The sequence below is a fragment of the Macaca nemestrina genome, chromosome 3 (genome assembly GCF_043159975.1).
Source record: "Macaca nemestrina isolate mMacNem1 chromosome 3, mMacNem.hap1, whole genome shotgun sequence".
In the NCBI taxonomy this organism is placed as follows: Eukaryota; Metazoa; Chordata; class Mammalia; order Primates; family Cercopithecidae; genus Macaca; species Macaca nemestrina.
Window position 1 is genome coordinate 33,133,394 of NC_092127.1, and position 10,657 is coordinate 33,144,050.

Consider the following 10,657-nt stretch of genomic DNA (forward strand, 5'->3'; position numbering starts at 1 on the left):
CATTGACTTAGCTGTTTATTTTTCTTTCAGACAAAGAGTATGTCATCATCACCAGGTAAAATGAATAGGAGCCAGAGATTAGATGTGAAGAATCCTGACTGGCAGTGGTTGTGTTGAAATATGAGTTTTCACCATTCAGAGATATCAGCAAGAATGAATACCTGCAGGGCCTTTTCTTTAAAATCAATTATGTGGCCAATAGCACAGATTCATATTTTCAACCTGGGTCAGCAAATCTGTTATTATTCAAAATCCTTCTTTTAACCTGGTGTCTGCCCTGGAGTGAATCTTCTGGAATGTGAGAACTGCACCTTTCCCTGCAGCTAGTTCTGACTGCAGGGTCCACATGATCGTAGGTATTTTAGGAAAGACTGTGCATTTAAACTAGTCCAGAATTAATTATTCCTTCTATGAGTGGCTTTCTGAGTGAACAGAATTAATTATAAAATACATTTACTTAGTAACAATCATCATATGAATACTTTTGGGGAAACTCTGCGTTTGAAAAAAATATGATATTAGACAAGTTTTTAGCATAGTAAGGTATGTAAGATGAAGCCAAATAGCAGAGTAAATCAAAACTTGATAAGCATCACAAAAATATTCAAAAAAGTTCTTGGGAATTCGGTGGCTTATTTCTGACTGAGACATCATGGAATAGCATGAGCATTGAGGTAGAGTAATGGATAGCCTTGAGGCTTGAGAAGATATTGATGTGAATTACCGACTTGACAAGTCAAGAATTTATGATTAAGAGGATATCCTTTTAGATGTCCTTTTTGTCATGTTAAGTTTGATTTGCTCATGAAACATTCAGGGAGAGCTCCCCAGCCTGCAGTTATAAAGTAAAGCCGGATCTCAAGAAAAAAAAATTAGGAAAAAATATAAAAATGTGATGGTAAGCTACACTGACACATGGTTGAAACTTTGGAGACCATTAGATCCTGAAAAAGTGGTATCAAGATTGATGAGAAGATAGTGTGATGGTTTTTAAGGAAACAGAGAACAAGCAAGCAGCCAAAAAAAAAAAAACAACAGAAACAAAACCAAAACTGAAAACCCACACAAATTTTGGAAATGTATAATAAAGAGAAGGTGAAGAAATTAGAATGAAAACAATGAGAGTGTATAAGATATTAACAAGAGATGTGGAACCTTATAGAAAGGAAAGGGTTTGTCAATCATATCAGTTGGAGGATAAGGATTAAGACATGACTAGTAATACATTTGGATGTTTGGTGATGTTTCACATATCAGATTTCCTGCAGTTCAGGTGAGAAAATATTGTATAGAGCTATAGTTTAAGTAGAAGGTAGTTTAAGGAGAATGTATACATTATCATTTGAAAAAGTATCAAAGTAAAGAGAGAAATATAATAGACTTGTGTGAGTAGCAGAAATTGGAAGGCCATGGGGTTCAAGACAAAACTGAAGAAGGCAGTCTTATATTTTAAATTTCTGACTTCTCTTCTAGCTGTAGTATATAAATATGGCCTAGTTTGTGACTTTCTTGTGATCTGTGTCATTCTGGTATGGTTATTCTTTTGTAAGGGTAGAGTTTACGTGATCTCATATAATGGTGCATTCTTAACAGACCAAAAGAGATCTTAATTCCAGACCTATGGCTGCAAAGAGAGACAAGTTCTCCAAGTGTGTCTAATATAAGAAATTTTAATATGGCCTTAAGTAGCTAAGGGTGTGATAACACTCACGACCCCTGTACTTTATTGAATATTATCTCTTGAGAGCTATTTCTTTAATTAATGCTTAGAAGAATTTATCTTCTTGTTTCTATGCTCAGCTTTCAATTATAAGAATTCAAGATATTTTTCAATGGGAATCCAGCAAATATCTCTACCAGAGACATATTTTTGATGTTAAGAAATCCATGCAATGCAGCACACACAAACACATAAAAAGCATATTCAGGGAATATGCGCAGAAAAAGGAAGGGAAACTTCCCATCAGACTTTTTTCCTGTTTTGCTGATAAAACATATAAGGTTTTAATTAAAATCAAGTAAAATTTTCTTCCCAGACTTCAGGCACCTTAGAGAATCATGAAAATCTTTAGAACTTTGGTGAAGAATTTGTTTAAAAGCTTAGAAAAATGGCTTTATGAAGTCAGCTTGTCCTCTCTGCAACCTGAACGCAGCTCCTTCCCTCTTTGAAGCTTCCATCAGGCTCACAGCCAGGTGTGACACAGACCTCATTCCTCTTGCTGAGATCTGCTCTCTTTGTGTTTGTGCTGCAGGGCATGTTTCAAAACTGATAGATACACCAAGTTCTTGGTTCAGCCTGTTTTTAAAAAACAGAAAATTTATAAATGAGCTATCTGTCTCAGTCCTGAGGAAAAAAATGCTTGTTGGATCATTACTGATGGAATGTTCCCACCTTCAGTTTTCTATAGAATATATTTTGCCCACTTCCAGAACCTTGACTCATGAACTGGATTTTATAAAAAAGGAAAAAGAATGAGCAATTAGCTAAAATTGTTGCTTTGATTTATCCAGTCTGTTAAAGAAAGTATTGGAGACCTTTGAAAATCTACGTTTGGAGAAAGGACTTTAAAAAGTGTCATTCAAAATCCATCCTGTATACATGCATTACATAAATTCTAACAGTCCTCTGTTGCGTGAGACTCAAGAGGAAGAAAGGCCATGTTATAAAATACTCTACACTTCTGCTTTTCAATATACCAGAAAGAAGGTTCCAGGAAAGTGTTTAAAGGTTAAAATGCGCATAAACTGAAAATCAAGAAACATAAAATGAGCTTTGCAAAAAATTTAAATAATATTTTGTTTGAAATGCTTTCTAAAATGGAAAAAAATTATACAGCTTTTTTTTTTTTTTTTACTTTAAAAGGAATGAAATGAGATGGATATACTTTAGACCATTTATGGTAAGAAGCAGGTTAAGTCACAGCTAACTACTACTGAGTTTTACTAAATCTCTTGAATTATAGAAAATTAGAATAGCTTTAAAACTCTGGTTACCTTGCCTAATACGACTGCCATGAGAACTATAGATTTGTTTGCTTCAACAAACTGATACATTGTTAATTTATTTTCAAATATGTTTTTCTAATATTATCTATTATAATTAAAATCTAAGTTTTATTTTTACATAGAAACAAGACCTCAAATGGAGCAGGGTTAATTCCGTGGAACTTCAAGAATTATTTTTAGAATGGCTTCTACACTGTTATCCAGAGTGTTTTTTATATGAATGTTTAGACAATGTTATTGTTGCAGAGGCAGAATTGTTGCTTTTGAGCAGTGGCTCTACATGATTCTGTTGTGAGACATGTTCCAATCACATAAATGTGCATTATGAGGCAGAATCTTATCACTGTAGAAAACGTTATTCAAACCCAAATATTGTTAAGGAAAACAAAAAACCTCTTTCAAATATACCACAGTGTAATGAATGTGTCATCTATAAACTCCAACCACTACCTAATCTCACTTATCTTTGTTAGAAGCTCATTATTATAATTATCTAAAATGTTTAACTGCTTGAAACTTCCAAAACTTTTGAAATGAAAGATGGTATTTTGATTCTAGTCATTGGAAACTTTGTCATGGACATTAATTTAGGGAATGCATCTAAGATTAGTTATGAAGTTTTAAGATTCTAAATAAATTTCTGACCATAAACAGCACAGACTTTCTTGACAAGTTTAACATATGATCTATAAAAGAAAAAAAGTAAAAACAGAAATCATTGTCTAAATTTCCTGTGTTTTTAATTTTTAATTTCTCTCTTGCTAACATTGAAAATCTATTAGAGGCAAAAAAAAAAAATCCAGTAACAATTTTAAAGAAAGATGTTTTTCTCACTTCAAAACTTTCTTTTGTTAAGCACGTTTTCTGCCTTTCAGATATTTATATTTTGGAGTCTCTTTCAATTCGTTTTGTTCATGAGATTTCTTCTTGGATTCTTAACTGTCTTAATACATCTTCACATGATTTAAGTTTATTTAAAAAGTTTACAGTGCTTTGTTAACTAAATATATCCCAACTTTGTTACCCAAAGTTTCTGAAACTAAATTCCAGTTTTGAATATCATAATTTGAGTGAATAAAGTAAAAGATTTGTGAATTCAACAAAGATGTACTGAGTAACTATTGTGTTCAACATTTTTTGTTTAATGCCACAAGTGCAAATAAAAAAAATAGTCACACAAGAAGCTTATGAGGTATGTAGTTGGGGCATTGTATCAGAGAAACAAGTCAGAATAAGCTAACTGCCATCGTATAAGGGTTTTTAAATGATTGAAAGGATTAGGAAAGACAAATCTGAAGGAAGTGAAATTTGAACTGGTGGTCTTTAGAAATAAGTAGAATTTTGACATGATGTCTGGGAAGGATAAAGAGGTAGCAGAGATTCCTGGGAGTGGACGAAGCATGAGTAATATCTCAGAGGAGGAAAATGATGGGGCACACTGGTAGTCGAGCCTAACTGGATTACTGGATATTCATTGGGGAGCATCGGGATATAAAGCTGGAAGGGGAGATGAAGTCCACCTAGTAGAGGACTTAAATATTCAATTATATGTACTCAAAGATGTAATTGAGTGTCATTAAGGAGAGACCTAGTAACTTCCAAAAAAATAAAAATAACTGGGCACTGGTGCTTTCAGTGGATTAGAGCAGAAAGGCCTGCAGGCAAAAGGGCAATTGATGAGGATTTGCAGTAAGCATTGTAGTTTAAGTGGGATTGAAAAGCATTGTGGACATACCCTCTACAGACTTCTCAATTATGTGAACACGGTCGACGATGGACAAGTCAAAAATGACAGTGTTTTGACTGGGTGAATGAACAAATAGGGGCATCTTTAAAAGAAGCAGATTAGAAGGAGGAGCTCCTCTCTGAGGGAGGAAGTGCAGTTTTCTTTGGTCACGTTCAGTTGTGGTTGCAATGGAGGCATCCAGGAGACAAGGAGTAGCACTCTCTTTAAATTGTATATTTAGAACTTGGGAAAGAGGACATCTGGACCAGACCCATGGATGAGGGGGTCATTTTTGTAGATAAGATTACTAAAGGCAATAAAAATAGATGAGAACCTAAGAGCTAGGGCAAGGAGTGAAAAACACGCATACTGAGAGAGTAAACTCTGAGAAATATGTTTAAATGGAGGTGGGGTGAGAAAAAGTGAACTTACACAGCACTCAGAAAAGAAATGGCAGGCCAGGCACAGTGGCTCATGCCTGTAATCCCAGCGCTTTGGGAGGCCAATGCAGGAGAATAACTTGAGGTCAGAGTTTAAGACCAGCCTGGGCAACATAGTAAGACCCCCTCTCTACAAAAAATAGAAAGAAATTAGCCAGGTGTGTTGGCATGCACCTGTAGTCTCAGCTGTTCAGGAGGCTGAGGTGAGAGGATTGCTTTAGCCCAGGAGCTCAAGACTGCAGTGAGCTATGATCATGCCACTGCATTCCAGCCTGGGTGACAGAGTGAGACCTTGTCCCCAATTAAAACAAATAAAAACAAAATACAAAAAGGAAATGCTAAAATTGTTTGGAAAAAAAAAAAACAAAATGATCTTCTGTCATAGAGGCCAGGGAAAGATAAACCATAGAGAGAATAAGGTTGGAAAGAACTGTTAAAATCTTTATGGCTTGGAGATTTGGAAGCTGTAGGTACATTAGCAGGAAGAGCTTTACTAGATAAACAGAGAAGAAGACAGAGCATAGGAAAGTAATGGAAAGAGGGAGTGGTGTGGTGCCAGGAGTATTGGAGGTCAATACCTTTCAACTAATTTTACCAGGGAGAAAAAGACTGAGAGCTTGAAGAAACAGCAGAGCTGAAGGATTGCATGAATCTATTTATTGGATGAAGATACCTGAGCATTTAGGAAGACAATGCATAAGAAAGTCACAGAGTTAGAAGATATAAGAGAAAGTATAGTTGAATAACAAAGTTCTCAAACAGTGAGAGACACAGAGTACAGGAAGATGAACTACATATTAGAATACCATTTCTTTTTCATAAAGTGAATATACAGAGGTGTGTGTGTGTGTTTGTGTGTGTGTATTTGTAAATTAAATGGGTAGTTTTTTTCTTTGTTAGTTGATGGCCCTATGTAAGAGACCCCAATCTCAGTAAAGTAGGGCATAAGGTCCTGCTGATTTTATTGTGATCTGCATAAGGCTGATGATTTGTGGACAAGATTTTTAAAGGTGATATAAGAAGCATCAGCCCAGGGCCACACTGAAGATATGTTGTTTCTCGATTTTTATTATTATTATTTTCCACTTCATTAGGGTTACAAGCTTTTGATTATGTCACAACATATAAATAGTAAGTTAATTTTTTAGTGAATCCCCTTAGTGAAAACAAAAAGATAAACATTTACTGACAAAACTACTTATTTTTTTCCCTTTTGGTAATTTTGGTTAGACTTTAAAAATATTTTTCACTTGAGTTTGCTTTGTGCATATGTTCTTTATGTAATTATTTAATTCTTAGAATGGATGAAGTCACATATTACCAACATTAAAACAATTAGCCATATAATATATTATGGTTATCCATTTAAATAAATGGTGTGTGTATATGTATATCCATAAACAACATGTCCTTAGACTCTTTTGTAATTATTCGTTCATATTATATGTTGTATCTAAATTAATTTGACTTCCCAAATCAGTTAATTGCTATGATCAAAATGGCCATGATAATTTAAATATTGATAATTGCCATGATAATTTATTGGGTATTTCTAAAGAATGCTATTAGATATGTTATAGTCAAGAAATTTTATTAAAAAGTTTTTAAAATTTGGACTTGAAATTACTATACATGCATACAATATGTTAAAAAGTAATGAGAATATATATAAGATCTAAAAATAATTTCTTCTTGACCTTTGAGTTACAAATGGTTTGATACTGTTACACTTTCCAAAGACAGCATTTACACTTTAAATACTGATTGAACCATAATTTACAGAATCAGCATAAACAATTTTTGTCAATATTTACAAATATCCAGTTCTCTTACACTCCTTAAGTCACAGTAATCTATATTTTCTAGTCTTCCCTGTATCTAAATGGATCAGTGTGATTAGGTTTTGGCCCATGTAACATGAGGAAAAGTGACATACTCCTGCATTTCCATGCCCAGACATGAAACATCCTATATAATCTCCCATGCTTTTTCTCTAGTTTGCTGGGTTCTTAAGCAAAAGTCATCCTATGAAATTTTCCATGCTCTTTCTCTAGTTGATTGGGTTCTTAAGCAAAGAACTCTAAGAAGTTGGAGATAGAAGGATATCAAATCTCTGATACACTGTTTAGAGAAGAGCCACCTACAAGAGACACTGGATGAAGCTCATTGACTTTGGGTTTTGTGCTAACAAGAAATAAACATTTCACATACTAAACCACTGTAATTTTAGGGTTCTTTATTATAACAGCTAGCATTGCTTATCCTGATTTAGACAGAATATCTCAGTAAATGAATTCAATTTATTACAGAAAAAGGGCTTTTTTGTTTTAGTTTTTCTAAACTGAAGACTTTTAAATAATGTTTATCCCTAAAATAAGCCTGGAAATTATGGGAAGAAATAAAGTTAAACATATAGGGCTCCCTGGAATCTAATACTGTAAATTTTCAAGAAGATGGCCATGGAACACTTTGATATAGTGGCATCTTTATTAATATCTATCAGAACAATATCCTCCAAAAACCGGTTTTCAATAAGAAAATGGTGATAAAATAATTTTACCAGGCAAGTTTATGAAAAGGTTAACTGTTTTTAATGGAGCATAATGTTTACTTATACTAAATATACTTTTTTGACATTATTTTAGAAATAATTGTATTGAGAATATCTTTATCATGTATTTAAATGATATACAATACTAAAATATGAAAATATTCCGTTAAGTAAGTTTTATACAGTGCAGCCAGATGACAAAATTTAAAACAAACCAATAATACTAAGACCTAAAGAAGCATGTTATAATCCAGAAGTGGAATGAGCCATCATAGCCAACAATATTCACGCAAAGAACATTCATACCTTCATGTATTCCTCACATTATCCAAGATGTTTTCAGTATTGTTTTGAACAATTTTATTTCTCAGTGATTAAAGAGAAGATAGATAAAAATAACGTAACCATATTTTCTATTTTTAATTTTGTGATTTTTTTTTACTGAACTTTCCTTTGAACAGCAAGATAATACCATTTCTATACTCAACACTGTGTCACCGAATGTGCCCCTTGCCACATGCTGACACCTGCATAGGAGAATAAAGAATCATTCAGCCAATTAAAAGAGACAATTCCCTCCATTCCATTTATAGGCCATGTGCAGTTTTAATGAAAACAGCTAAGAAGTATGCAGATTCATTCCGATTATCTTCTTATCGTCGACTGACTTTTATCTAGAGAAGAAAAATGTTTTACTTTGTAAACTTCCTCTAATGGGATACTTCCTCTGTTGCAGATTCGGGGGAAAATACTATTTCAACTTAAAAATAACACTTTCGCCTCTTCCTTTTAAGGGAACATATTTCTTCTCTGTATTTTATAGGCTTTTCCAAGGATTTTCTTTTTCTGTGAAGTTTTTTCAACTCTCATGTCTTTGAATTCACATGTTAAAACTAATTTATAACTTAAATGGATAAGTCATAATTTAAATGGATAAGTTATACTGAAAGTAAATACTCGCTAAACTTCGTAGTACTTTTCAGTGAGATAAAGACAGAAAGATATGCTAGGGCTGAGGGAGAGAGAAATTGTAAGAATGCTAACCACAGGTAGCTAACTTATACAGCTATCACACAATAATAATTTCAACATTAATTTCAACTTTTCTTCTTCTAATTTGAAAATTTGTGCAGGTTGAATTCATCATGTTGATTTAATCATTAATTGAACATGCACAAATTGTCAAACTACAAGAATAAATGTTTCAGATATACCAGTAGACACTGCAAAGAACACTGATGCAAAATCTGCCTGCAGAACAAGGTCAGTTCAAAGTCTTATTGTAATCAATGTTTCTATTTATAGCTTAGCTCGATCGCAACTTGATGGTGAGATAGCAGTTTCTCATCATTTACACATTACACATCAAACATTTACACATTTTCTGCATAGATTGCTTTTTAAAAAGTCATATTGCATTTTAAATACCAAAAGAGAAACCAAGGGCATGCTGTTCTCCTTAATCAATCACAGTTACTGTTAACCATTATAAATACCAGTATTAATGTCCAATATTTTATTATGCTTCATCATAAACATTTTATTTTAAACCTGATTAGACAATGTACTAAAAAGTTAACAAGTGCAAGACAGATAATAGAGGTAAAATTCTAATTCAAATTAGCAAAGGAATTTATTGACATTCAGTCTAGAACTTAAAACTTAGCTTAAAACCTTAGCTTAAAAATTGCATGATTAAGAGAATTGATGACTTGAATTTCACCACTGTAAAGTTAGAGATTTTTAGAGTTGAAAATAATCTATGAGCACCAATCTCCTAATTAGTAATTGAATCACTCTGTAATGTCTCCCCAAGTGATCAGAGAAACTTCATCAATACCTGAAAGTTTCCTCCTGATACAGTTAGGGCTTGTTTCCCCACCCAAATCTCATCTGAATTGTGATCCTCAGGTGTTTATGGAGAGATCTGGGAAGTGATTGGATTATGCAGGTGGGTGCCCCCATGCGGTTATCATAATAGTCTGTGACTTCTCATGAGTTATGATGGTTTTATAAATGGTAGTTTTTCCTGTACTGACACAAACTTATTCTCTCTTGCCTTCTGTCATAATTATAAGTTTCTAGAGGGCTTCCCAGCCATGTGGAACCATTAGTCAATTAAACCTCTTCTCTTTATAAATTACCCAGTGTTGGGTATGTCTTTAAAGCAGTGTGCAAATAGACAAACACACCTTCATAGGGAAAATACATATATCTATTTCATTGGCGGACAGCTACATTTGTTTAAAAATTTCTTTCTTTTGTTGAACCTAAATTTTGCCCTACTTTTTCAACATTTAATGATTCCCACTTTGACTTGGGGAAAAACTGAGGAATCTAATCCATCTTGGTTAGCATGCCTGAAGACAGATGTATGGTACACTGAAGGCTTCCATTCTCCAGATTAAATCATCTCTTTCTTTAAAACAATTTATCTTGTAACATGCCTTATTGTCTCAGGACAACAACCATTCTCTTGTGTATGCTCTCCTGTTTGCAAAGCACTTTTCAAATGGATGATCTAGAATTTGATCCAACACTCAAAGTATAGTTTGACCCAGGCAATGTTTTATTTGGTGCTTCTCTGGTGCTACAGATGTAGCACTGTCTTCCTTGGGAGATACATTAAATAGAGGAACATTGAGCTTCCAGTTATGTTAAATCTGTACTATTAAGCCATCCATCTTTTTCCAGTACTTATGAAGTTGAATTATTGGCTTGAAATGCAAAAACAAATGTTAAATCTGTTAAATTTCATTTTCATTGATCTAGCCTATTGTGCCAGACCACTGATTCTTTTTGTCCATCTCTGACAACTAATAAAAGGGTTAGAAAACTACGGCCTGTGGACCAAATCCAGTTCACTGCCTGTTCTGTAAACAAAGTTGCATTGTAATACAATCATGCTCATTTGTTTATGAACTATCCACGGTT